The sequence below is a fragment of the Passer montanus genome, unplaced genomic scaffold (assembly GCF_014805655.1).
Source record: "Passer montanus isolate IOZ18808 unplaced genomic scaffold, ASM1480565v1 scaffold74, whole genome shotgun sequence".
NCBI lineage: Eukaryota > Metazoa > Chordata > Aves > Passeriformes > Passeridae > Passer > Passer montanus.
In genome coordinates this window covers 240,012-267,311 of record NW_024372592.1, presented here as the reverse complement: position 1 = coordinate 267,311, position 27,300 = coordinate 240,012, and the positions used below count along the sequence as shown (strand labels likewise).

Below are 27,300 nucleotides of genomic sequence, written 5' to 3'. Positions count from 1 at the left end.
CTCATTTTCCCTCGTGTCCATCAGACTCCTCAGCTGAGGGACTAACAGCTAACTCAGACCTTGAGCAAGGACAGCAGGTTCAAGCATGGAAGAGTCAGTCCATCCACTTCTACAATTCTTTCACATTAGAGGGGGGGAAATGTCTGCACAGGAATAAGAGCCTAGAACAGCTCCCCTGGCTCCATGTCACTGCCATGGCACAGCACATCCCCCCTGGCTTCCAATATCTGGGCAAATGCATTGAGAACATTTGCAAAATTAATAGTGAGACTGGGGAGGAATACAAATAAACACATGCATAAATACTCACATGGGCAGATGGGACAGAAGACTGTTCTGTTCCTGCAACTCTCTGTTATCATCTGGGCATCTCTGACTTGTTGTCACCTCCTGCTTGCCCTGCTGCTGCAGGTGACAAGGCTCTCTCCTTGGTTTTAGATGCAGACACCTGTGGTCATACCCTGAGGTGTCTGGGGGTGTACATCTGTAGGACCTTCTGATATCCTATTTGTAGGATATTACGTAGTAGATTATGTCCCTGCTGCATCCCTGCATGTAAACATTTCTGCAGAGTGCATGTGGACGTGGCTTGGCAGTGTTAGGGTTGCAGTTGGACTCGATGATGTAAAAGTGTTTCTCCAACCTAAGTGACTCCATGTATGAATATGGATTTGCATGCATAAATACCTTGGGGTTTGTTACTTGTATGCCTCCAGATTAATGCACAATGATTTCAGCATTTTGTTTTTTGGCTCCTAAAAAGCATATTTTTTACTCTTAAATTCAGCACTTGACCTTAACTCTTAAATTAAGATCTCACTCTTAAATTAAGCTCTTAACTTGCTCTTCCAGCAAACCTCAAATAGAAATCAGTCCATGTAACTTTTTGTTCCAGTACATTCCTTCTGTCCCCAGACTCAAACAAAACAAACCCTTCCAGTGACTCTGAAGTAAACTCATACAAGTATTCCTCTTGATCCAGACTTCTAAAATTATTGGAGATGTTCATGCTGTGGTTTAAATGAGCACAAAGCCCCTCAAGTCAATGAACTTTTTCTGATTTGCAAGGAGCTGCCTCTTTGACTTCATCTTCTTCATAAGATGGATCTGATTCTGACTGGCAGTTCTCCATGGAAGTGAAATTCTACATGAATTTCAGAAGGAAAAGACATAATTCCTAAAGAGAATACATACTGCCTTAGCATCACAATTATTATTTAGCATTTGTATTTCACCAGCACCTTGGTTAAAAACCCTCATGCTAGGACAAGTCCAGACCCGTAGAGGTGAAAATTCTGCCTCAAAGAGCCCAGAGATCCAAATCAAAAGAACTGGGAGAAGAAAGACACACCACTGGAATGAAATATCAAAAACAGATGCATAGTCTTCATACCCAGTGCTAAGTGTAGTGACATTACCAAAAGTCAAGGCGCCGTGCACCTCATGACCTTCCAATTGCAACACAGAGCTGATTCCCCATTACTGAATGTGCAAGGGCATAAGAAATAACAGGAATTAGGAGTTTGTGCAGTGACATTTTTAAACATTCACTGACTTTTAAGGAAAGCCCACAATGAATATTAAACAACCCCCTGCCTTTCCTAGGGTTGGTGGATAAAACCTGACTTTCTCAGTTATGTGAGGTGACCTTTCAAAATCATTTTTGTCGCTGCACCATTCCCCTGTTCCCCTGGTTCTGCAGCCTTATACACTCTAGGACTTCAAAGAATTAAGTCTCTTTTGCTGTTAATAAATGGGGCCCTGCATTCCCTCACCTAGAAAAGGACTTTTGACAAATGCTACTGTGCACAGAAGAGTGCTCACAAATTATAAGAGCATTTGAGTGCAAAGCAGAGGTACCAATATAAAGAATTGCTAGTTTCAATTGTTACATTTAGTGCCACAGCACCTTGATGCTTCACACAACACCCAGATTAAGTCCAAATCTGCAATGCTGTACTGGAAGATAAAACACAAAGCCTTCTTATCACCAAAGTCCCACTTGAGCCTTCAAAATAGATTTCAGGTACAACTGGAGTGCTGCACTCAACTCCTGTGTGGGGGACCCTCTATAACGCAGTCATTTAATTTCAGGGCATGTTTGAGCTTTTTCTTATGTATCCTGAAGGAAATCATAGAATCAACCACTTGGGATCAGAAAGCAAGAAACAGATTGTAGTTTTGTTTTTGCTCTCTATCTTTTGTTTCTCCTCTCATTAGCAGGCACTGCCAAGCAGCCTTCCAGCCACCTAATCCTCTCTGAGAGCTCTCTCTAAGAATCATTCAAAGCAGGAGGTAAAAAGTGATTCATACACAGATGTCTGTCATTGTCTGGAAAGCAAAATGTTCAAATCCACCAGAGACAAAACAGCCTGAGCTGACACTGTGATGACCTACTTTTAATAATAAATGAAAGCTTCAGAACTGTGTGTTTGGGGTAAATCTGTGAGGTCCCTAGAGCACAGCTAGGAGATATCCTATAAGAAGGATGCTCTGGGATATTTTCACCCTTCAGGTCCTGACCTTCTGCAGAAAGAGAAGATAATGCAGCAATACCACGGCTTTCATTTGTTACCAACAGACAACAGGAGCAGAGAGGGACAGAGAATCACTAATGCTGGAAAATACCTCCAAGACCATCAAGTCCAACTTTCAGTGAAGCAGCCCAGGATGTTTTTCATGCCAGGGGTTCAGAAATTGCAACCAATTGTTAGGTTATCCCAAAGCTGCATTTCCATTGCTGTAGTGTCAAGGACGATATACAAGGATTGTGATGCAATGCACAGATACCAGTGATCAACCAGCCCTTCCTCCACATCTGCAGTGTCACAGAGCAGCTCCCTGAGCTGGTTTCAGCTGAGCTCAGGTATTTCTGCACTGTACTGAGGGCAGCAGCACCGGCATCCCCAAAACCACCATGAGTGAGGTGACATCCTCTGTTCACACCTGCCCACGGCAGTGTCCCTGCTGTGTGCTGCCCCAAACCCTCACCTCCTGACAGGAGCTCTTCCTGTGCCTCCCTCACAGCCCTCTGCTCACACAGGGTACTGGAGGCCACTTACAGCAATAACTTGTCCTTAATTTCTTTCCCTTTTTTCTCCCCCTGGTCTCCTTATAGGAAAGTGGAGGTTTCAGTGCTTCTGTCCACACTGCAATACCCCTTGGCCAAGGTGGACATGAGTGTCACACCAACCTATCTTTCAAAGGGGTTAATGGAGTGGCCTTCAGCTATTTGTAGGAAAATAGAAACAGTGAGCACCACAGCCATGAAATGCCTGGAGATCTCCCATTTATTTTTACCTTTGCCAAAATCCCATTTCTACTGCAGCCAGCAATGATGCAGACACTTGGGCACCTAGGTGGGTTACAATCTGTTGGCTGTGGACAGTGACAGACTGTCCACATGTGACTGATCATGGCTTACTTTAACTTCAGGTACCTGCCTAAAGCTGGAATTGCTCAGGACATTGCCCCAGGTGTCTCTTCCTGAGTTGAGAACTCTGGAGCATCTCCCTCTGAGGGCCAGCTCTCCTGGCTGCCAGAACTGGTCTGAGGGCACATGGTTTTCAGAGGGAAGGTGACACATTTGACACCATCTTATTTTGTTCTTTTCCATACTGCTGAAAATTGAGTCCATTTTGTCTCTTTCTGTGTGTCCCAAAGCTGAGATTGATGGAAAAAGTATCCTGGATACCCAGTGTCTTCCAGGGAACTGAGATTACTGTGGCAAATCATCATTTGGAGAAATTTATGGCCATAATAGAAAGGATCACAGAATCACAGAACCACAAAACCACTTAGGTTGCAAAATACCTCTGAGATCTTCAAGTCCAACCTATGACCACAATCACCACCTTGTCAACACAGAATCCCAGAATCAATTAATGCAGGGTCACAGAAATGATTAAAATGCGTGACAATGATGTGACAGTGGTTCCCTTAACCAAACCCTGATGTGTTTCCACCAGCCAGCCCTGATGGTAAATGCGCTCACATCAGAAATCTTCATAGTACCGAGAAAACATTTTGACCTTTCACCTTAACCACTAAGAAAAAGCAAGCCAGCAAACCCACTCCTCACCCAAAATATTCACCACACAGAGGTCAGGCATGAAAAGTTACCGTCAGCAGCCTCTGCTCACCCTGACTTACATTAACCCTGCAGCAGAGGGGGATGATTTCTGGGAAACTTAGAGGGAGTGTGCAGACAACAGCACCCAACTGAATAACCCATTAGTAGCTCAATTTCACTGGGAAACAACAGTCTGGCAGCGCCTTTGTTTCTTGTGAACAGGGCACTTCACAAGAATTAATAAGTGAGCTCACGTGAGAAACACAGAGAATTCAGAGAAATAAAACGAGCACCCTCACAGATCATCTTTGGCTCTCGGCTGCCCGTGGTGGGTCACAGAGGAGAGGTAAAACTCACAGGAAGGGCTGGGCTTTGTGTGGCTGGTCCTAGCTGAGGGGTGGCACTGGCAAAGCAAGCAAGGGGGGGAAGATCAAAACTCATTTTGCAGCACACAGAGGGGTAGCGGGATGGGAGTGGAGCAAGGGGCTGCTCAGCACCCTGTGTTGGGTTGGGGGAGGCAGAATGGGCTGGGTCAGGGTTAGCACCTTCCAAACTCTGTCTCAGTATCAAAGACCCGTTTCCTAAACTACTGATGACTTGTCTCAAAGCCTTTCTTGGAAAAAGCACTACTGAGAGTGTGAAGGAGTGTGAAGGCCTCTATAGGACCTGATGCCATTTTGGTGAAGAGGTCAGTTTGGTGCTTACATCTTCATCAGTGCTGTGTGCACACCTACCAGCTCCCACTACATCTCCTCAAGATTTCCCTTGCTAAATCAGCTCTTCCTTTGCCTAAATCTGCAGCAGTTTCCCTCATTCTTTAAGCAGAGGGTGGTGAGGTGTCACCCTGATTTTTCAAGATTTTCTAAGCCTTCTGAAGTTTACATTCTTGTAACAAACTTTGTTAAGCACTTTCTGTAAATAACGTGTTGATTTGCATTCTTTTATGGAGGAGGAGAAACTTGATGGACTGTTGGTTTGTCCAGTGTCATTGGAGAGGTGGCACTGGCACCCTCCAATCCACTGTCACTTTTGGAAATCTATAAATGTTGGAGTCAGGAATTAAAAGTGACTTTTTTACCTTGAGAGATCTGTGGACCTTGAGTGTCCGTGTTGCATTATTTTGTGTCCTACAGTGACAGTGAGGCCCTGGCACAAGTTCCCAGAGAAGCTGCCCCATCCCTGAAAGTGTTCAAGGCCAGGTTGGACAGGGCTTGGAGCAACCTGGGATAGTGGAAGGTGTCCCTGTCCATGGCAAAGGGGTTGGAAAGATCTTCAAGGTCTTTTCTGACACAAACTGTTCTGGGATTCTGTCATTAACTTGTGCCACACCTCAGGAAAGACTCTCCAGTGGGATAAGTCTCCACCTTTCTCCTGTCAGGCCTGATGTCAGTTCTCACCACGTGCCTTACAGACGTGTCCAAGTGCAAAAGACACCTGGAAATAAAATGCCCTGGGACTTATAAGGTGGAGTTGTGTGCCTGATTACCCAAGAGCCAGACACTGCCCTTCTGTGTCCCAAGGTTTTGATCCCTTGTCTATAAAAGAGGAAAGGCTGATCCTTTCCAGGAAAATTAAGGATAAATGCATTAAAACCTAGGAGATATTAATATAGTGGATGTGAAAACCTTTAGTCCTGCCTTAAACATCTTGTTCTCTCTGGCTTTGCCCATCCAGATTATTTGCTGTTAGAAGCAAACAGCAATAGCAAAAAAGGGTTTCTTTTAGGACCCAGCAGAAGAGGTTTTGGTACATTCAGCCCTTCCCAATTATGAGTGATAAACTGTTTTGATTTACTACAGTGTATAGCCCAGAATCAAAGTTATCAGACAAAACTTCCCACCTCCTCACCATTACATGAGATGGGCAAGCATCTAAGATCCAAATTTGGTGTCTTACTGCTCTTTCTGACAAACTATTTCAACTGTGTGTCTGCTAAAATAGTAAAGATTAAACAAAAAAAAAAATTGGATTCCTGGGAGGAGTTTTCAAACCTGCTGTGAGTGCACACTCACTACAACAAGTGCAAGAGCTCTTAGCAGATTTTAATTTGAAGAAGGTGACTCCAAGAACCTCTGTCCCACCTCTGCAAGCATTTGCAGCATCTTCCAGACATGATGTTCATTTCAGATTCCACTTATGCTGCAGATTCAATCTTGGTACAGTCCTCAGACATGAGAGGACACAATGGTGTGAATTGTCAGCAGAAAGGAACAAAATTCAGACACCCAAATCTAAAACTGAAAATTAAAAAAAAAATCTGCCCCACAATCATCTTGCCTTTAGAGTACCTTCTAGAGGGGTAAAAAGGATAACAAAGACAAATGTAAGCATACTGGAAACCTTGCTGATCTCTTAGCCTCTGTGACCTCCCTGGGCAATGCCTTCTATTGATTCCAAATGAAACCAACCAAAAGGTCTTTTAATTGGCAAGACAGAGGACATATAAATACACAACAAATAGATCCCAATGCCATTCTCCATCCTTGGAGGCATTCAGAAGCTGCCTGGACATGGTCCTGGGCAGTCAGGTCTCTGTGGCCCTGCTTGAGCAAAGAGGCTGGACAGAGGTCCCTTCCCAGATGTTCTTCAGATGTTCTGTGTCTCTGAGATTTCTAAGTTGATTTTTGTCTGTTGATTTTGCTTCAGGTTTCCCTGTGTTATTAGCTAATGTCACCAAAAGACATAGAAGTGGTTCTGCAGCCCTCCAGGACCAGGCACTTTGTCTCCAATTGTGGTCAAGAATAACGTTTGGATTGGCTTTCCATGGTTCTCATTTCAGGGAGAATTATTAGGGGTGGTGGATTCAGGAGTCAGAGGGGGGATGTTGTTTTCACACAAGCAATGGGAGACTGTTCTCCAGGACAGCAGAGGAGCTTTCAATCACAAGTGACTTTGCATTTTTCCAGCAGTTCCAGAGCAGCTGACCTCTCATGCAGTGTCACCTGAAGTGCATGCTCACACACCACGAACCTTTTGTGGAGGCCTTCACCCACTCCCACCTCTCCACCCCTTTCCCCCCATCACTCAGCCTTTCACGTGGCCATTTCCTGTGAGAATGATGCCTCTTACAGGCAAAAGGGCAACCCCCCTTTTTTTGTTTTCTTTTGGGGTTTTTTGGTTTTTTTGGTTTTTTTTTTTTTCTTTTCAGTTTTGCTTTGCTTGTGTTTCTCACATCCAGGCTGTTGTGCTGCTCTGGCTGAGAGCACTGAGGTGATGGGTTGAGTCAGCAAAGTGAGGAAGCCATAGCCTGGAGTGGTTGGAGACAGGCAGAGTGTGGAAACCAGCAGGTGAAAGCAGGCAGAGGCTTTGCTCCCTCAGCCTGTGCCCTAAAATGCATTTTATACCCCTCCTTAAATTGATTATCTTGAGTGCTGCTGACAAACCAGAGTACTGAGCCCAAAGTGACAGATAAAAAGCTTTGAAACTTTACAAAATCAGAGATGAGCAAACTTTGTGGGCTGGGAACACATTTAGCACCCTATGCTCAGCTGATCCTTGGCGTGAGACTAACAACCTGAAGGATTTTTTTAACACCAGCACTACAGTTGATTTATTTCTCTTTATAGCTTGAAAGGAGCAGCACAAACCTCCAGTCAAGGAGTTCCAAGGAAGTAAAGTCAGGCTGGACCCTGCAGAAAGATTTACTCAACGTTTCCTGGTGAAGCCTGGCAGATGGGCATCGTCACACAGCGTTTTGCAAGGGCTTGGTTTGCTCACTGCATTTCCTGTCCTCTTCTGGGCAGGCCAGGGACCTCCCGAGCTGGAATTGTGTAACCTCCAGCTGGGCAGACATCTCATGGGAACAGGGGGTTTGGGAAGTGCTGGACCTGCTGTATGGTAAAAGGGATGAAGTGACCTCTCTGCTGCTTTCTAAGCAGGTTTTTTTTTTAATCACTGCAAGAAGAGACTGAAATGTAAATTAAACCTCATGGTAACATGCAGTGCACTCTTGTGGAAGAAGTGGAAACCTTTGAGGGTGGAAAGGAAAAAACCCCAAAAATACAAAAAACTCTCATAACAACTTGACCTGTTGTATTTTTTCTTTATTTTTCAAACACATTAATTCATTCATTTCAATGAATTCAAAGCACAGACCAAGAGGAATATTATATCTCCTTTCACAGCAGTTTTCAAATATGTTCTCTTGTTCCACCTCCTTCTCTAAATTAACAACGAATTACAAACAACTTAAAAAACAAACAACAGAGCCCAAATATTTTGAGAATGAAGCTCTTCATAAAGGCCCACTGCCCAGGCGAAACGCTCAATCAGTTTTGGATTTTTTTTTTTTTTTTCTTACTGAAAATGTGGGTGGTTTTCAAATACAGGAAAGAAAACACGAAGGCTTGTGGTGATATTTTCCACCAGAAAGATGCAGCTTTAAGGGCTTTTGGTTTCCAGATGCCTCCACCCACAGGAGTGGCCTCATCTGCTGTAGAAGGTGACGCCTGATTAGTTGTAGAGTCAAGTTAAATGACAATAACAATGCTCAGCAGTCGTTGTGTCTTTCAGTGGAAGCTCTGTGTCAGCTGGGTAATTATCCTGAGTCTGGGTAATTAATATGGCAGCTGCCTCCCAGACCACAGAGCTTTTAAATGTGATTAAAAGCTGCTGTGGGGAAGAAAAAAAAAAAAAAAAAGAGTGGAAAGAAGTGGAGAATCTGTTCTTTGTATCTGTGGTGGACAGGATGGAGGTGAAGATGTCCCTGCTCGTTGCAGGTGGTGTGGATTTGACAGCCTTTAAAGATCCTTTCCAGTGCAAACCATGCTCTGGTTCTGTGATCCCATAGCAAGGAATGGGCTCAAATCCCAACAAGGAAGGTTTACACGTGAAGGGCAGTGAAGGACAACTTTGGGACAGGCTGTGGCAGGGTGTGGACCTCACCAGAGATCTGGAGTGACAAGATGGGTGAATGTCCCTTCAGAAAGGACTCATATTGATTTATTTTCCATTGCAGCAGGTGTTGGAATCCTTGGCTTGTCTTGCCAGCAATTTTCCCTGATCTGAGATCTGGTTGTTGCACAGTCAAATGTTTTGCTGGGAGAGGATGCAGGGTCAAACCAGTTGCCAGAGTGGAAGGAAGTGGCCTGGTGCACTGTCTTGTGTGTGATACATGGTCAGTAACCCTGAGCCGAAACATCTGCACATCTGCCAAGTTCCTAAAGGCAAAGGGATCCTCATGGAGCCACCTGCTGTGCCATGCTCTGACCCCCAGATCACACAATCACAGAACCCTAGAAAGGTTTGGGTTGGAAAGGACCTTAAAAATAATTTCATTCCAACCCCCTGCCATGGTCAGGGACACTTTCCACTAGACCAGGTTACTCAGAGCCCCATCCAACCTGGTCCACAACACTTCCAGGGATGGGATGTGACCTGTGTGAGTGAAGCAACGGGGTCAGGGAATGGGGGTCAGACCGTGGGGCTGCATCCCAGCTGGGGACATGGCAGTACATCCCTCAAAGCTTGCACCCAGCCTCAGTGCAGGTGGATATGGCCCTCTAAACATCAGCTTCCTGTGCAAATTTCAGCAACAACATCAGCAACCATCAGAGCTGAAAATTGAAGCTTGGGATGGCAATACATGGAGTTTTCATTATCTACAGCTCGCCTTCAGCTGGGGTGAAAGAACCTATTCTTTTTATATAGTTTTGGTATCAACAGCCCGGTATAATGGACTCTGAGGCAGACAGGAAGGATGATGTGTAAGTTAATGGGGTGTGAGCAATTAAAATGCAAAATCATCTGCCTCACTAAATGTCTTTTTGTCTCCTGCCAGTGACAGGAATAGGTATTACAGACCAATTGTCCCAGAAAATAGGAAAGCACCACTTCTTGAAAGCAATTAATTTCCCCTGATTTCCAAAATCCCAGCAGCCTTTCCCTTTGCCTCGCCTCCTTTCTCTTTATTTTAACGTATAATTTACATTTTAGAGTTCAGCATCAAGGGGAAAATAATCACAATAATACTCAAAGGGCCATCCCAGCCTGCTCAAAGTGAACACTTACAGGCCCTAAAATTTTCTGAGCACCTCATTTGGGTGAGCTCAAACAAAAAATCTTTCACAGAACTGGCAGGTGTCCTGTTCTGTACATTGGTGTTTTAGAGAAACACTATTTGAGATTCTTCACTGGAGCCTTTGGAGCCACAGAAGGTGGCTGAACATGGTCTCATATTTTCTGTGGGTACACCAGGGAGCAGAAGGACATCTTTAGGTCTCCTTGCTGTAGCTGTGATCAGCTTTGTCTGTCAGCAAAGCCCACAAGCCCCACAGAGCTGGTGTGGCCCTGGAGAATAGGGGAATTTCCCACTCTCTTCTCCAGAATCCCTTGCCACCACATTTCTGGGGTTTCCTTTCCTTCTTGTGGCTTCTCTCCCATGTTCCTGGGCCAGTTTCCTGCTCCAGATCCACCCATCCATGACGGCCAGCATCTCACCTTTTCTGACAGCACAGGAGGAAACCATGATTCCTGTGGGGCTGAGAAGATCTCCTAGGGAGTATCCTGAGCAAAACTCACTTTTGACACCCTCAGCCCCTGAAAGGGATGCACCAAACAGGCACCACCCATCCTTCTTCCACACTACAACCTGGTGTGGGGTTCCTGACACCCATGTCCAAGGACATAACACAGTGGGAGAGATGAATGAGGAAAGGACTTGTCTGCAGACACTCCCTCTGCACCCCTCAGCAGCCCCCTCTGCCAGCCACAACAACAACGCTTTGATAACACAGTGGGAGAGATGAATGAGGAAAGGACTTGTCTGCAGACACTCCCTCTGCACCCCTCAGCAGCCCCCTCTGCCAGCCACGACAACAACGCTTTGCAGCCTGGACAAAAAAAAAAAAAAAAAAAAAAACACCACAAAAATCAGGTTGTCGTATTTCATTATTTTGGGAGAGGGTTTCACTGCAGCCAGACTCCCTGGCGGCAACAGGGACCCCAGCCCTGAGGCAGGCTGCTGTGCAGGACGGACACCGGGCCGGGCTGCGTGGGGACACACGGAGGGGACACCGGGGCGGGGACGGGGTGGCGCCCCCCCTGCCAGCCACAACAACAACGCTTTGCAGCCTGAAAAAAAAAAAAAAAAAAAAGAAAAAAAAATCAGGTTCTCCTATTTCATTATTTTGGGAGAGGGTTTCACTGCAGCCAGACTCCCTGGCGGCAACAGGGACCCCAGCCCTGAGGCAGGCTGCTGTGCAGGACGGACACCGGGCCGGGCTGCGTGGGGACACACGGAGGGGACACCGGGGCGGGGACGGGGTGGTGCTGAGGACGAGAAGGGGACGAGGAGGAGGAGGAGGAGGAGGAAGAGCGGCCAGGGCAGCCCCGGTGGTGCCTGCGGACAGCCCAGAGAGCGCTGCTTCCTTGCGGGGGCGGCGGGAGCGCTGAGCCGGGCTGGGCTGGGCTGGGCTGTGCCGAGCCGAGCTGTGCCGGGCGGAGCTCAGCAGAGCCGGGCTGGGCTGTGCCGGGCGGGACTGGGCTCAAGCCAAGCCGAGCTGAACTGAGCCGAGCAGGACTGATCCGAGCCGAGCCGAGCCGAGCGGGGCTGATCCGAGCCGAGCCGCGCTGCGCGGGCAGCAGGTACCGCCGGCGGAGCGGAGCGGGGATGCGCGGGGGATGCGCGGGGGATGCTCGGGCAGGGCCGGGCAGGGTGTCCCGCTGCAGCGCGACGTGCCAGGGACGGGTGGGACCTCCGAGGGAGAACCTGAGCAGCATCACCGGGAAAGTTGAGGGCACTGCTTGGTGCATTTCAGTGTCCCTGGAGGCTCCGCTGCAGCCATCGGCGCTGCTCTTACGGGGTTTAAAGGTGACAACTTGGTATTTGTCCGGAGAGTTGTGGGTTTTTTTGGTTTTTTGGGGTTTTTTTAAATATTTTTACCCTTAAATAAGCTTATAAATTGCTCTCAGCTTCTCCACCTGATGTCTCTTGCGAGTGTTTGCGGTTTCGCCGTCGCGTTTTCCTGCCTTTAAAAAAGAGCGTTGTTTTCTCCCGTGTATCTTCGTGTAACAGAGAAAAGGGGAAAGTGAGAAACATAATGAAACAACTGCAGTGAAACAGAGACTACAAACAGTTTTAGCCAACAGAGTGAATAAACTGGGGGAGATATAGAGGGAAAACCCTTTCTCCTGCTGGGCTCAGTGATGATTTGTAGGAGTTTCATGATTGCAGCAGTGAGTGATAGGACAGCCGGCCAGAAGAGCGGTTTTAGATGCGATGCTGCATCTCAGCGGCTGGGTATGTACCACTCTGGGGTCGAGTTTGTAATGTTCTAGAAAGAAGAGCAGATTTGAAGGGGAATGAACGGCCTCCATGCCTCCTCCTCTCCGCAGTGCTCGAGCTGCATTTCCTTTCGGAGGAGGGGACTGGAAGCCCCAGCCCGGCTGAGTTCTCTGCCGCGCGTTGAACTCGAACAGAGTTAAACTCTTGGGTGTAATCAGATCCTTTCTACAAGGCAAGTAACCAACTTGTCGGCTGCACTTTAATCTCCAGGAGTGTGATACTTTTCAGCGAGGAAAGTTTTTACAAGCTTCCTTTTTTTTATTTTTTTTTTTAATTATTTGCACTGATAAAAGAACAGTAGCAAAAAAAAAAAACACCCGACTTCAGCAGCTGAAAGCCACTCAGTTGAGTCATGCTAACAGCAGATTATTTAGTAGGGTTACTAGGACAGGAAGAGATAAAGTTTCACTGAACTTTTTATTAAAAAAAAAAAATTAACAAAGGCAGGGGGAGCAGCAGAACTATTTGCAGTGAAAAGGGCAATGTTCGAACTTTTGCATTCTTGAACAGCCAAGTCCTTGAGGCCCTGCACATGTGGGATTTTTTTGTATTTCTCTTTTTATCCTTCTTTTTAATTGAAGAAAGGACTTCACAACCCTTTTGAAGCCACCAAGCATTGTGGGTTTATGGAGAATGAGCTCTAGGAGTGGAGTTGAGGGACCAGCGAGGAGCACCTGCTCCAAGGAGGCTCCTGTCCCACCTGGTTGTGGTGGAGCAGGACTGCATCCAGCTGGAAGTACCAGACAGCCTCCTAGGATGCTGCTTTCCTGCAGTTCACCAGGGAGCTGCCCTTGCCTGAGCTCCTGACATCAGAGCAGAAGCTGAGTCCCAGTGTTGTTGCCTCTGTCTCTTTTTTGCTGTCTGGGCTGGACATGAGACTTTGGTGTCTGCCACCCTTTACTTTCCAAGGCTCCCTGAGCCCTGCTGAACCCCTCATCTTCCTCACATGACTTTGTGGACATGAGGTGAATTAGGCAAGTGATGCTCAGCCTGTGCAGAGGTTTTGGCCTGGAAAGAATCCCTGCCTTAAGATGATGCCACAGTTGCATTGGCACAGGCAATGGAGAGTTTAGTTAGGCTTTCCCCTCACTTTTACTTGTATTTTATTATTTGTTTTTTAAGGCCTATTGAAGATTCAGATCTCCCTCCTGAACCTCTCCCCTGCAGCTGAGCAGCCCCTGTGCCCAGGCTGGTTTTGTGCTCATGTTGCTACACTGGGGAAACCTTTTCAATTTTTTTTTCCCACCTCAAGGAGAGCTGTGAGGGTTATTACACTGCCAGGGTGGAGCTAACTGAGCTCTTTTTTTCGTGCCTCAAGTGTGTTTCCTTTCAAAGAAAGTTACTTGGTTGACTCTCAGAGCTTCTCACAGAAGCAACACGTGCCTCAGTATCCCATCAGAGGTGGAGAGCTCAAAGGAAAGAGGGAGAGGCAAGGAAGGAGGGATGGAGGGAACAAGAGAAGCAGCTTAGCTTTCCCAGCATGCCAAATTTTTATTTTTCTTCCTTGGGATCTTTTGCAGGTTAGTCTCTGTTTCCACATTGTTCTGAAGGAAATGATATGGTGAATATAACTTCTGATGGCAACTTTTTTGTTTCTTCTCTTATTACCTGAGTTTAATTGCAAAGAACTCTGCAGCAGCCTGGGTGGGAGGTGAAGTGTGAAGCACCTTCCAGGCCTTTGTCAGGAGAACAAATGCATATTCTGTTCTGCTCTTGGCTTTTTTAATGCATATGTTTGTGGATTCAAGTTAAAACACTTGGCTGCAACTTCTGCTGCTGCTTCCCATTTTGCTGAAGCCAGGATTTGTGTAAACAGAGTGTTGTTCTTTGCCCAAGCTTCGAGAAAGTGACTCTTAAAATAGAAAAGGAAGAGAAAGTCGATAGAGGAGTATGAACATCCAAAACCTGCATGTGTGAAACCATGGAAAGGATTAATCAGAGCCTTGAGCCTGTAGTCACAGGTACCAGGAGCTTTGCACAGCTCCCTCCCAGGGCTGCTCACGGGCCTGTTCTCACACAGAAATGTTCTCCAGATCACGCTGGTGATTGACATTGGAAGCAGCCTGCAAACGCTCACTGACAGTTTGTTTCTGTCCCGTGCTGTTGTTCTCTGTTTGCCTCCTTGCCTTGCATCCAGCTCCTGGCTGGGAGGAAATCATTGGCAAAGGCAGCCCAAGCTGCAAACCCTTCTCTGTAGCCAATTGCACAGTGTTTTTATTGTAGTTGTGTCAATTTTGTGATTTATCTGCATCGCTGTTTCCTTGTATTAATATTGTTATTTATCGGGCTTGTTGGAGATTTTTCATCTCTCACCACCAGCCAGATCACACCCAGCAGCAGAGATAACATTTATTAACTGTGATGGTGAGAGTGGAAGGGACCCAAATTACTTTTCAAATCACACCCAGCTGTCTTAGCAATGGATAATTTCTCTGGTTTGCATCTTACCTTTTAGTAACACCACTGCTTTGGAGTGGTTTTCTGGGGCAGAATGGTGACATCCCTTTTGGGGGTATTTTTATTTATTTTTATTTTATCTATGCATTAGAACATGTGCTGTGTTTGCTCCTTTGGGGCAGAAATGCTGAGTGGAGTAAATGCACAGTTGTAAAGGATGTACCCAGGGTGAGATGGAAAGAAGCTGGTGCAGCTTTCATTAAACTGTGCCCCATCTCTGTCACCACAGTGTCATGTGTAGTGAGGATGTAGGGCTCAGTTACCTCTCAAGTGAATTTCTGATATTTATCTGAGCTGTAAAGACCCATGAGATGTCCAGGGGATAAGCTCAACGTGCCATCTTTCTGTTTTGTTTCTGTTTTAAATGGTCATTTCCACCTTACATTTGACCCATTTTGGGCTGGATTGTTTCTCAGCAATCAACTGCCCCAGTTGTTGTGGCATTTAATTTGCTTGGCATTCATTGTGAAGCAGTGTATCCTCCTTTCCTGATCATCCCACTTATCTGCAGGAAATAAAAATAGTCAGAGCATTTGCATAGGAAATACCAGTGCTAAAGACAAAAAAGTTTCTGGTTGATAAACAAGCGAGGAGAGAGAGGGGATGAGTCTTGGGCCCATCCATGTATGATATTCAGCCTGATTATTTGGAATCATAGATCACAGAAGGGTTTGGGTCAGAAGGGACCTTAAAGATCATCCAGTTCCAGCCCCTGCCATGGGCAGGGACACCTTCCCCTAGACCAGATTGTTCCATCCAACCTGGCCTCAGACATTTCCAGGGGTTCTTAGTGAGAAATCTGCATTCATTTACCAAAATATCACCTCCTGACATAGGGAACCCAGAGTGATGAAAAAGATCAGTTTTCATCCAAGGTTACCAGACCATGGACAATTAAAGGAAAGTATTTGATGTGACGTCTAGAGGAGGAAGTTAGAACACCTTCCATGATACTTAAATCCAAAAATGGCATTAAAAAACTTTTTGTACTTTTCACATGATAATAATCAATGAATTTGTCAGTGGGAGGACTGTTCCCATAATTAAAACTGCCCTGACAGGAGAGGGGGATGAGACTGCACATGAATCCATAAAAATAAGTTAATTCTATATACATATACATTCTTATCTACAATGTACATGGGTGAAAGCAAACTTAGCAAAGATAATGGTACATAAGGAAGTAGAAAAGGTGAAAGAAGGAGATGGAAACAAGGGGAGGTGTTGAAGCCTTGTGTGTAGCCAAATTCCACCTCTTCCTGGGCACACTGACCTGCTCCCTGGTGAAGTGTTACAAGAGCAGGATCTAAGCTGGAAGCATCAGGGTGTACAGACCCAGATGGCTTTAGAGGACAAGAGAAATGGAGGAGGTTTCCTTTCCAAAACACAGGAGATGGTCAGGGTTTTTTAAGTTCTTTAATGGAAAATATTTTGGTCCACAGCAAAGATGTTTTGATTCTGAACTGTTATTGGGTCTTATAGGAATGTAGTTAAAGATGATCCATGCATTTCCATTCAGTTGATTCCAGGAGCTTCCAAAGGGCAACGTGACACCTTCATGTGGTGCAGAAAGGTGTTGGCTCTGTCTCCAGTGTCCATGGAAATAGTGATCAGGGAAGATGTGGATCTGTGGGTAAACCTGGTTGACAGAAAGAATGAGGAACCTTATGGAGGCAAACATTATGATTAGTTTGCTTTATCAAAATATTTCAGACCCTACAGCAAAACCCATCACTTTGCTTCAGAAAATACCCATATTTTTTAGTTGAAAGTCATTCTTTATGCTTGCCAGAATTTTCTATAGCAACAAAAAGCACTTCTCACCACCTGCTTCCCATGGGTTTCATCATTTAGAAAGGTAGGAAAATGATGTTTGAAACTGGTTTGAAAAGGTGATCCCAGACATTGGTAGTAACGTGAGGGAGGGTGTGAGTGTGCCTGCAGAAGTGGACCCCTGAGCTGAGGGGGTGGGATAGACCTCAGACTCATCAGGACTGCAATCTGAGGCAGGAAAACACCTGAGTGGAAAGAAAAAAATAAAAAACAACCTGAGAAAAAGCTGCTGGTAAGGAGGTGGGTATAAGATAAGTCTGTGGTGAGAGGGATGTGTGGGGCTGGAACAGCTCGTACAGGCCTCCCTCCTGCAGAAGGATGAAGGTTTAAGGTACATATTCAGCTGTGTTTAGGTCTGGCACGTGTTACTGAAGGGCTTTGGTGGTAAAGGTGCAGGCCTCCCTCCTGCAGAAGGATGAAGGTTTAAGGTACATATTCAGTACATGTTTAGGTCTGGCACATGTTACTGAAGGGCTTTGGTGGTAAAGGTATGGCTGATGAAGCAGTGGGGGATCAGTGCAATGTACAGGAGCAACCTGGTCTAGTGGAAAGCATCCCTGACCATGGCAAATGGTCTTTAAGATCTTTTCCAACCCAAGCTATTCTATGATTCTGTGACATATGAGGCATTTGGAAGGTGCAGGAAGACTACAGCAGACAGCTGAAAGCCTGAAGAACAGCTCTAAACCAAGCACAGATTCCTTCTCTGTCATCACATTGGGGTATTTTATTGCAGAGCAGCTGCCCACCCAGGCCAGGAAGAGCAATTCCTGCCTCAGATGTCATTGCACCACGTGTTTCTGGACAAGCAAATAAACCCAGTCCATCCCAGCAAGCAGGAGGGCTGTCTCACCACTGTAAATGCAGCCATTTGCTGAGAGTGTGGATTTAGTGCAGCTCATCTCAGGGATGCAGGGGTTGAGCGTGGAAGAGGAGTCTCCAAGCAGACTGGTTGTAGGGCTTTGGCTGAGTTGTTTTGTGAAGTATTCTGGGGGTTTTTTCTGAGTAAGGAGTACTTCTGACAAATGTACTCCTAGCTCTGGGCTGACAGCAAGGTTTTTCTTGGGTTTAGTAGGGGAATATTTTATCTCTGTCTGTCCTCATTGATGCAATAACTCATCATTTTGTACCCAGTTCTTTCCTTGGGATCGAACACACAACAGCACTTGCCTCATTTGGGCTAAATGACTGTTGGAGAGGTCCTGATCAATACAAACTACCCACATATGTGGCCTTAATTTTATTTTTTAACCCAAAAAGGTCCAGAAAAAGTAAAGCAGAGAGAATTGCTAGAGAGTGACAGCAGAATTGTCATAGATCCGTTGAATCACAGAATGGTTTGGGTTGGAAGGCTTCTTCAAGATTGTCCCAACCCCCCTGCCATGGTCAAGGATGCCTTCCACTAGACCAGGTTGCTCAGATCCTGGCCTGGAGCCCTTCCAGGGATGGGGAGGGAGATCACACTCTCACATAAAGCTGGAGTGACTTTTCTGAACCATGCAGGTGTGCCGCAGCTTTGCCTTGGTGCAAGTGAAGCCCTGATTCAGCTGGGTCATTTAATGACCCTTTTAATGATTTTGTAAATAGCAGGTAATTTGTAAATAGCACTTGTAAATAAACAATCCCCAGGGATACTCAGGCACACCACAGCCAGCAGCAGGATGGCTGTCACATTCCCATAGGGGCCAAATTTTGGGATCACCTGTTGCCGTTAAATCCCCAGGAACCTGACTCCAGGATTGTGCTGGGAGCAGAGGCTTAACTTCTGTTTTGTTTCAAATCTAAACTTGTACATGATAAATTTTTCACTTGGATCTGAGCATTTTCTTCTGAGGAGGTTTTTGATGTGGTCGTTTCACTTTGCTGTGCAGTTTCTGTGTGCTGGTGAGGCTGCTCCTCTTTCTCACCTAAATCAGGGACAGCTGAGGTGGGAGGAGAACCTGAGTGAGGGGGGAGGCATTTTGGGGCTGATATGTCAAGAACAGAAAGAGCATCTGAGGCTTATGGAGATCTGCTCTGACTTGTGAATGGGATTTGAAAAAGGTTATCCATGGAAAACAAAGAAAACAGTGCAGTTGTGGGAGTCACTGTTGCTTGTCTTGAAGGACTGTGCATGTGCTGAGAGCTGAATTTACCCAGGTTTTCCCCTCCCACCCTTACCGTAACACTTGCTATTTATGTTTTGATTTACAACATGTATGAAATAGTAAAAAACGTGCATCCTCCAGCTTCCATTTTCAGCTCCCCTGTCCCTCCTCCCCCTCATGCCCAGTGAGGGTGTTAGGACAACTACAGACATTGTTATTCAAACAATTAAAACGTTGGTTAAGTAAATAAAAACCTCAGAGAATAGCCCTTTTTCTCCCTGTCCCCCTACCTCTATCAAAACAAGATGATTCTCTGCAATGTATTTTGTAGTGAAATTTGAAAGGATGGTGCTTTTACCAAATCTCTTCATGGGAAAATTCAATTGTGCAGCTTCTGTCAGTTTTCCCAGTTCCTAGACATTAGCATTGTCCTTCTGCCTTTTTTATAGACCAGATTCAGACCCTATGGAAAATAAATAAAGGTTTCAGTGCATTTTGATTCAGTCTGTTGTACTTAGGGAGGGCTGTAAACCATTCTGTCCTCAGCATTTTTTGGCTCTGTCTGCAACACCCGTGTTACTCCTGGGGGTTTCAATGCAGATAAAACACCCATAAGCTGATCTCTGAATTAACTCAGCTTCTGGCAGGTGAGAGCCATCCCCTCTGGTGTCAGAAGCTGGGGTTCCAGACACACATCTCCACCTGAACCAGGCTTCCCTCTGCCCTGGGGAAGGAGGCATTTGAGGTCACCAGGCATTTGACCCATTTCAGTCAGCGAAAAGGGGATAATGGAAATTGAAAACCCAGCAGATCTCTTTCTTTCTGCTGTTTGTGAAGGGGCCTGGGGTGAACAGTCCGCATGCAAATGTGTGTGGAGGAGGTAGGAGAGTGAATGTCTAAAGCTGGGTGTCAGGAATTGGTTAATTTGGGTGAAGAGGAGAGGGAAGGGGCCTTCAGTGTGTCCCAGTTTGGGATTTTGTGAGTGCACCTGGATGTCTGGGTGTGTGACTGAGCTTTTTCTGTGGCCAGTGGTCTGTGAGGAGGAGCAGCACATTCCTTGTGCTCTGCACAGCTTAGCTGAGCTGGGACAGTGATGGTGAAGCAGATATTGTCTGCATGTTCATGATTTCTCTTTTCTCACAGTGTCAAGATGAACTCATGAAGGTTTGCTTAAGCAGCCATATGGTGGTATTAAAAAAAAAAAAACAAAACTAAAACAAAACCCCCAGAAACTAAATTAGAAACTAAAACAACAACAAAGCATCCCAAATACCTGATTCTCACCACTTCTGTCTAAAATTAATTTTCTCTGTGTTTTGTATTTCATTCTTCCTTCCATTCTGTGTCCTATTTCCCTACCAGTCAGGGAGATAGCTAAAAGCAGAAGCACAGAAAAGAAACTGGTGGATAAATGATAAAGTTGATGTGAGTTAAATGGTGAGTGGAGTGGGAAGATATGGAGAGCTGGAAAGTCTCCCAGGAACTGATCTGGAGCTCTGACACTGAGAATAGGACACCAGAATATAAATGGGAAGAGGACTTTCAGCATAACTGGAGCCAGAGCTTCTTTATTTAAGTAGAAGTGCAGTTTAAGTTGAATATGACTGAAGAAGAAGAAATTATATATCAGAGTTTATTTAAGGCTGGAGTCCAGGGAAAGACACAGAAGATGGAGTTGGGATGGTGCTGATGAGAGATTGCACAGATGTGGCACCTGGAATTGATGGAAGCAACAACAAGAAATTGGGGGTGATTTTGGTGAAGCCATGGCAGCAAAAACTGGTGGAGCAGAGAATGAAGGCAGAAACTGTAGATCTGCCAACATCTGCTGTGCAAAAGAAAGATTTCTGATATATATTTATGTAATTATATTTAGCAGAATAAGCATGAAGTTTCAAAGGGGTGGAAAAGGCTGGATTACCTGAGATACCCCTGGTGCTTTTCACTGTAAAATGTGAGCTGGGCCAGGTGCTCACAGGAGCAGAGGTTGCTGCAGACTTCCAGGGAGGATTTCAGGCAAGGAGGTGGCAGCTGAGGGCTGTGGGCCAGAGCTGGGCTCGTGGTGTTGGGGGGCCTAAAATAAATTACCTGCATGGTCAGACGTATTTTTTGCAATTCCTGTCAGCTGAACCTGATAAAAAGAACCATCCAGTGCTGCAGATGAGTGAGGAGGAAACAGTGATTCTCTTTAAATAACGGTGCAAACTCTGGAGAAACACGGAACAATCCTAGATTGAAGTTAGTTTCCTAAAATACATACAATTATAGAATGGTTTGGGTTGGGAGGGACCTTAAAGATCATCTCATTCCAAGCCTCTGCCATGGGCAAGGTCACCTTCCACTGTCCCACGTTGCTCCAAGCCCCCTCCAGCCTGGCCTACATCTCCAAATTCCATTTTGTCACACAGAAATCAGGTGTGCATGTCCAGTGTGGACTCCAGTTATGATCTGAGTCTCCTGTGACAAATTTGCCCATTTTTTGAGGAGTGTGTGGTAACACCAAGCACAGGAGAAGCTTCACTGCTGACAGATGGCCAGACAGATACCTCAAGGATGAGGTAGGCACAGTCTTCTGGGTGGCAGAGAGGTGAATTAAATGCTCTTTTCCAGCCCAACATTTCTGTAATCCAGGGTCCAAACACCCTGAGCAAATTCCTGGATTAAACAAAGACCTTAAATACCTCCACTGCTGAATTAAGTTCATCACAGCATGAAACTGTGCCTGCACAAGGAGGGATATTCTTAAATCTCTACCCCTCTTTGGGATTTTTTTCTTTGTTTTTAAGAGAAATAAAATTTAAAAAAAGGTGCAGATGCTGGCACTGGCAGGAAGTCAGTGCATTAAAAAACATCCTGGTACAAGATGGTGAAGTATTTAAGGAACACTCCACCTGTGTCATTAAAAAAAGCACCAAAAAACACCCAAAAGGCCAGAGCAAGAAATCTGTGAACCAGTGCCAAAATCATGCAGAAATAGAGAAATTGCTGTGCTAATGAACAAGAGGCAAAAGCAAAGGACATATTGTAGCTACATCTCAGTTCGGGACATTTTTATTTCCTCATTACGTTGAAAAGCTCTTGAAATAATTTTGTGCTCAGTTTTTGTTAAACAGTGTTCTGCCAGTCTGGTTTGGTCAGTGTTTGTTAGCAGACAATTAAAATCTGAAGATATAGTATAAAAATTATAGATGAGTACAATAGGGATAATAACTTTGAAAACATTTCTTTTGAGCTTGTGTGGTCCAGGTGTTACAGACATGCAGTGATACAGGAAAATAAATTAACCATAAGTTTTCCAGGAAAATAAGGAAGCAAAATTGACAATTTACTCCTAATACACTGGACCCCAAAAATGCACAAAAAAAAAGAGAAAAGTTTTACAAAGGAGAGTAAACTGAATAGTTGGGCATTTTCCCAACAGTACAAGTGAGAAAGATTGCGTTGTTTCAGGACCACGTGTGACAAAAATTCATTAAATGTGAGGAAAAAAGGGATCTGACCTGGCTTGAGGGATAGGACCTGGAGGGGTTTAATCCAAATAAAGATTTGGTGGGTCTGCTCTGGTTCTCTTTCCAGTTTGCACAAATAACAAGGGTTTCAGCTTTAAACACCCTGCCAAGGTAGATAAATTCACATTGTCTGCTGGAAAACAAAAGGCATGTCTGAGAGAGGTTCTCCTTCTGTTGTAAGAATTTGTATCCTTTATGAGCAAATTAAAAAGTGCTCAGGGGTGTTCCTGTGCATTGGACTCTTTTTCCATTTCTAAGCACATTCCAGAGTGGATGGTTTTGGTGTGGGGCCCTCCCCCAGATGTTTTTCACTGTCTCTCCAAGCTGTCATCACTGTTAGAAATGAATGCATCTGCTCCTGGATCAAACCCTAAAATCTGGGTCCTTTTTCACTGGACAGCTGAACACCAGACTGACCTGGGCCATCTTTGTGTAATCATGGGGCAGAAACAGCAATTCCAGGATGGATTTGGCTTTGTTTGAAATGCCCTCTTTAGGATGGGAAGGCACACCCCTAGAGATGTTTATATCTCTGTCCTGGGTGTTCTGGGAGCTGGGCTGGCAGCTCGTATGTGCAGTGCATTTGTCTCTGTACATTCATGTGAGTCCACCCTTAATCTCTTCACAGGCAGCCAGGCTGTGATTTCCCATCCTCTTTATCCTAACCAAAAGGCAGTTGCTGCACACCACCCCCCAACACATCACCATTATCATCATCATCATCATCATCATCATCATCATCATCATCACCATCACCATCACCATCGCTCCTGCTTAGGACAGGCCCACATCCCTGCAGGGTCAGTCAGAACAGGGGGTGGATGCAGCTGCACACTGACTGGTCAAGCAGAAAAAAGAGAGGTTGCTTTTAGAGAAATCTGCTCTACAGAGACCTCAGGCTGTGCTGGAGGAGATTGGGAAGCTGCAGCGTGACAGGGGGTGAAAATCTGAACAACATCCTTGGGCACACTTAGGACAGGCCCACATCCCTGCAGGGTCAGTCAGAACAGGGGGTGGATGCAGCTGCACACTGACTGGTCAAGCAGAAAAAAGAGAGGTTGCTTTTAGAGAAATCTGCTCTACAGAGACCTCAGGTTGTGCTGGAGGAGATTGGGAAGCTGCAGCATGACGGGGTGAAAATCTGAAAAACATCCTTGGCCTGTGTTTAGGTCAGGCTGAAGGAATTGTTGTGTGGAGGCCCAAGGGGATAGCAAAGCACAAATTCCCTGGTTTTAAGGCCCAGCTATACATGTATCTCTAGAAAGGTTGAGGATTCCATCCTAGAGTCCATGTAGTGACCACTGGCATTCCCAGCAGCTATTCCTGCAATTCCCCAGTGAGGTGGACACCAATCCTTCTACAGCTGTAAATCTGTTCACCTGTGTTAACTCCATTGTGGCTTAATCATGTTTAAGATCTGAAGATAGACCTGAGGCTCCATTCTTGCCTTGTGCACCACAAATGCAACAAAAGAAAACCCCTGAGCTCAGCAGAGTCCAGACAGAGTTTGGAGGGTTTGTACAGGAGGTAGGTCCTGTTACCAATACACACCACTCGCACCAAACACAGCTTCACAAGACATCACAGAGGGTTTTAAACAAAAAATGTGCTTCCCTGTGCCTGACACTGGTCCTAGAAAAGCCTGCAAGCCTCATTTCCAGAGGGGAAAGAAATGCTTTGCCCAGGTCTTCTGCATCTGCAAGTGGTGGGAAAGGGTTTGTGTGGGGAGCATCACCTCTGTTTTGAAATCAAGTGGTTCCAGGAAGTTTTGGGAGGCTCTTCAGTTGCATGGAGTCTGGTATTGTACCAATCCCATCAGAGACTGCTGGTCCTGGCTTGCCTCACTCTCCCCCTCCTCTGCCTTTGTGAGATGTTGAAGATGGGGTGGCTGAGTACAGAGAGAGAGAGAAAATCAAAGGGCTCTGCAACTTCCCCTCCTTTTCCTCCTCTGATCCACATCCTTGTCAAAGGAAAGTGTGAGAAATGTTGGATGGCACCCAGAGGGGTTCTGAACTTCCTCCTTCAGGAGCAGGCTGGTTTGATCTCCTTTGAAATAACAGCTGATAGGGGCACCCAAAATCAGAGTCCCTCAGGGGAGCTATTTAGATCCCCATTCCCTCCTGTTTGGTCTGTGGGATATGAGGAGTCAGGGGATGGAGAAAGGGACTTCAGCCATCCCTGCTGGTGTTCAGTGTTGCTCTTGAAATCTGCAGGAAGGCCTTGAGGTGTGTAGTGCTCATGTGCAGGTCTCCACCAGCTTTACAAACAGATCTCTGCAGGGTCAGGACCTGCCTTTTTGCAGGGAGATGCCTTGGAAAAGGGGTGAAAGAAAGTTCATACCCTCCAGCTATAACTCCTGGATCCTTTCCCTCCTCTTAGTGCTGCTGATCTGGAGATTATGAACTCATTTTGCAAGCAGTTTTGTCTCAAAAAAAGAAAAAAGGAGAGCTGGAAATTTTCCCTCTGACCTTGAGAAAATGACAGTTTGATGACATTAGGAAAGCAGCATCTCAAATCCAGAAATATTTCCCTTTTCAGCTGGCCCTTGTTCAGTAAATTGCCATCTTTACTGTGTCATACATGCATCCATTTTCAGTCAGTGAAAGGCAAAAGCACAAATCCCATCACAGGCAGCTGTCCTCCATCCAGATCTTCTGCTGAGTGGGAGCAGGAACTAATTTCTTCCTCTCTACTTAACCACAATTGATTAAGGATGTTAAAGAGTTTATTACTTCCTAATATAATGGTTTCCTTATGTTGTATTATTCTCCAGAGTGGGCAGAGCTCCCCTGTGCCAGCAAAGTGGGGTGCAGCATTGCTGAACCCCAATTACTGGAGTCTCACTGTGGGAGAGGTTGCAGGTGGCCTCTCACAGAAAGCTGCATTTCATCCTTGGTTTCCAGATACCTCACAGTATCCCTTCCACTGGGAAATTAAGCAGACACTCTCCATACCCAGTGCAGCTGTTTCTGGTGTTAAATTAAACTGCTGCTATTACAGTGAGCCGTGTTGGAGCTGAGCTGTGTTGTTGCTTAATTGTTTATGGCCATGGATGCCAGCCAAGCAGCAGTCCTGTAGTGGCAAACGCTGGAAATCTGACCTGGAAAACAGATGTTTGGGCCAAAGCCAAGGTGGTTTCAGGAAAGACAGTGTGAGAAAAGAGAGAAAAGCAGGAAACCAGTTATCTGTCTGATTTATTGGGCAGGGTAAAGTAATCCACCCCAGAGCAGAGTGCTCACACGAGGCTGGTACAGCAGTAAACTCTGGTTTTAGCAAGCTTGAGCCAGCCTTTGCAAGGCTTAGGAGGGCAGCTGTTGGTTTATCAGTGCTGACTTTTGCTCTGCCAAACCCACATGCTTTGCAGCTGGTGGAAAGTTCTCACCTGTTTGCTGGAGGCTGCAGAGCATCTCCTGCAATAAACTGGTTTATGTGAAGTCCCAGCACATGTCTCTCAGATTTGATACATTGAAGGGATCCAATGAAATTTTAAAGGTTTGAGGAACCTGATCAGAACCAGATCTTGCAGTGAAGGTGCTTCATGTGAGCAGATCATCCCCAGGTATTCCCATTGGCTCTCAAAGGAGGGAGTTCTCACACTGGTGGTTCCAGATCAGGATCTGAGGGTGCAAATTTCCCTCTGTTCCTCTCTCAGGAGCCCAGGTGATTGCCTGACATGGCAGGTGCTGCAGACATCTGGGTCTTGGTGAGATCTATCCCCCTGTGTCTTCACAGAACCACAGGCTGCATGAGCTTTAAAGTGACCTCTTCTTGTCCCCCTCTCCTGCCCAAGCAGGGACACCAGGAGCTGCCCTGGATCTTGTCCAGACGGCTTTTGAATATTTCAGGAGTGAAGATTCCATAACACCTCTGGGATACCTGATCAGGAGGTACTTGATTGCACAGAGCCAAATGAAATGTTGCACTGGAGAGGAGGCAGGGAATGTCCAGCATTTAAGATGAAGGAAAGTTTTAAATGTCACTGCTCAGGGAGCTGACCCTCAGACCTGAGCAGGTGCCTTGCAGCACATCCAAGTAGTGATTTTTGGAGCAGTGATAGGAGTATTTAGCAGGACAAGAGATTTCACCATTCCACCTATGTTGTGAATATATTGATTTATTTGAAGTGTGATGAATTGCAGCTCAAACATTTAGTCCTAATTTTATTTCTTTAGTGCCTGGGTCAATAGTGTCTCCACATTTTATTGCTGAGGAAACATCAAAAGAACTTTGGATTCTTGTAGCAACACTCATGTTCTTAGATTCCCAACACACTGACTCATAATTCTGACTGCCACTCTGAGCTTTGAAAAGTGAATTTGGAAAGTCTTGGTAAGGGAATGCTTAACCCCATGCACTTCCTTCTGCTTGTGGAACAACAGGTTCCTAAAGCCAGAGATGTAGGAGTTAAGATCTTAATTTGGAATAAGATCTTAATTTCCTCTTGGCCAGCAGTGACCAGAATTGGTGGAGTATGGTAGAGGCAAAGAGGACATTTCTGTTCACACACAGAGGTACAATTAAGATGTTTTGGCTGTTGGTTTTAGTCTTTGGCTATCTTTAGCTTTCCACACTGATGATACAGAATATACAGCTCCTTGGATTTCACTTCTGCTGCCAGAGACCCTTTGATTTGTTTTTTCTTTTGTCTTTAAACTTCATAGGCTTCTTGTTTTTTGAAACAAAGGAAATGTCTAAGTAATAATAAATGTCTGCATTGCACAGAGATGGGGAAAAAATATACATATATTTCTTTCCACTTCTTAATTTGATAAGGTTTCTCTGATTCTGACATTGAGGCAGAACCTTTAGCCTTTTCTTGCCATGGAGCACTCACAAACCACTCACTGTACTTCTCTGCAGTGCCACAGGTCTAGCTGTATTTGAGGATCTATCTAAATGCAAGTGGCTCTCCAAAGCAGCTTCATCAGGCACTTGGCTAATGTGAAACTTCCTAGAGATACACAACAGACATGAGTCACAGGATATTTTTCTCTTTCTCTGCCCCATCCTCTCTTCCCCAGACACCTGATGGTTTTCTTCTCTTTTGAGTGCAGTATC

At 45.5% G+C, this 27,300-nt stretch overlaps 1 protein-coding gene across 1 annotated transcript in view; it reads left to right on the top strand.

Annotated features, from left to right (window-relative positions):
- The first annotated feature begins 11,508 nt into the window (after positions 1-11,508).
- The window catches only part of PRKCQ (protein kinase C theta), a 52,444-nt gene continuing 36,652 nt past the window's right edge, over positions 11,509-27,300 (top strand). Inside the window, exon 1 of the mRNA XM_039730869.1 lies at positions 11,509-11,656. The gene's annotated coding sequence lies outside the window, so the exon portion shown is untranslated. The remainder of the gene's footprint in view (positions 11,657-27,300) is intronic.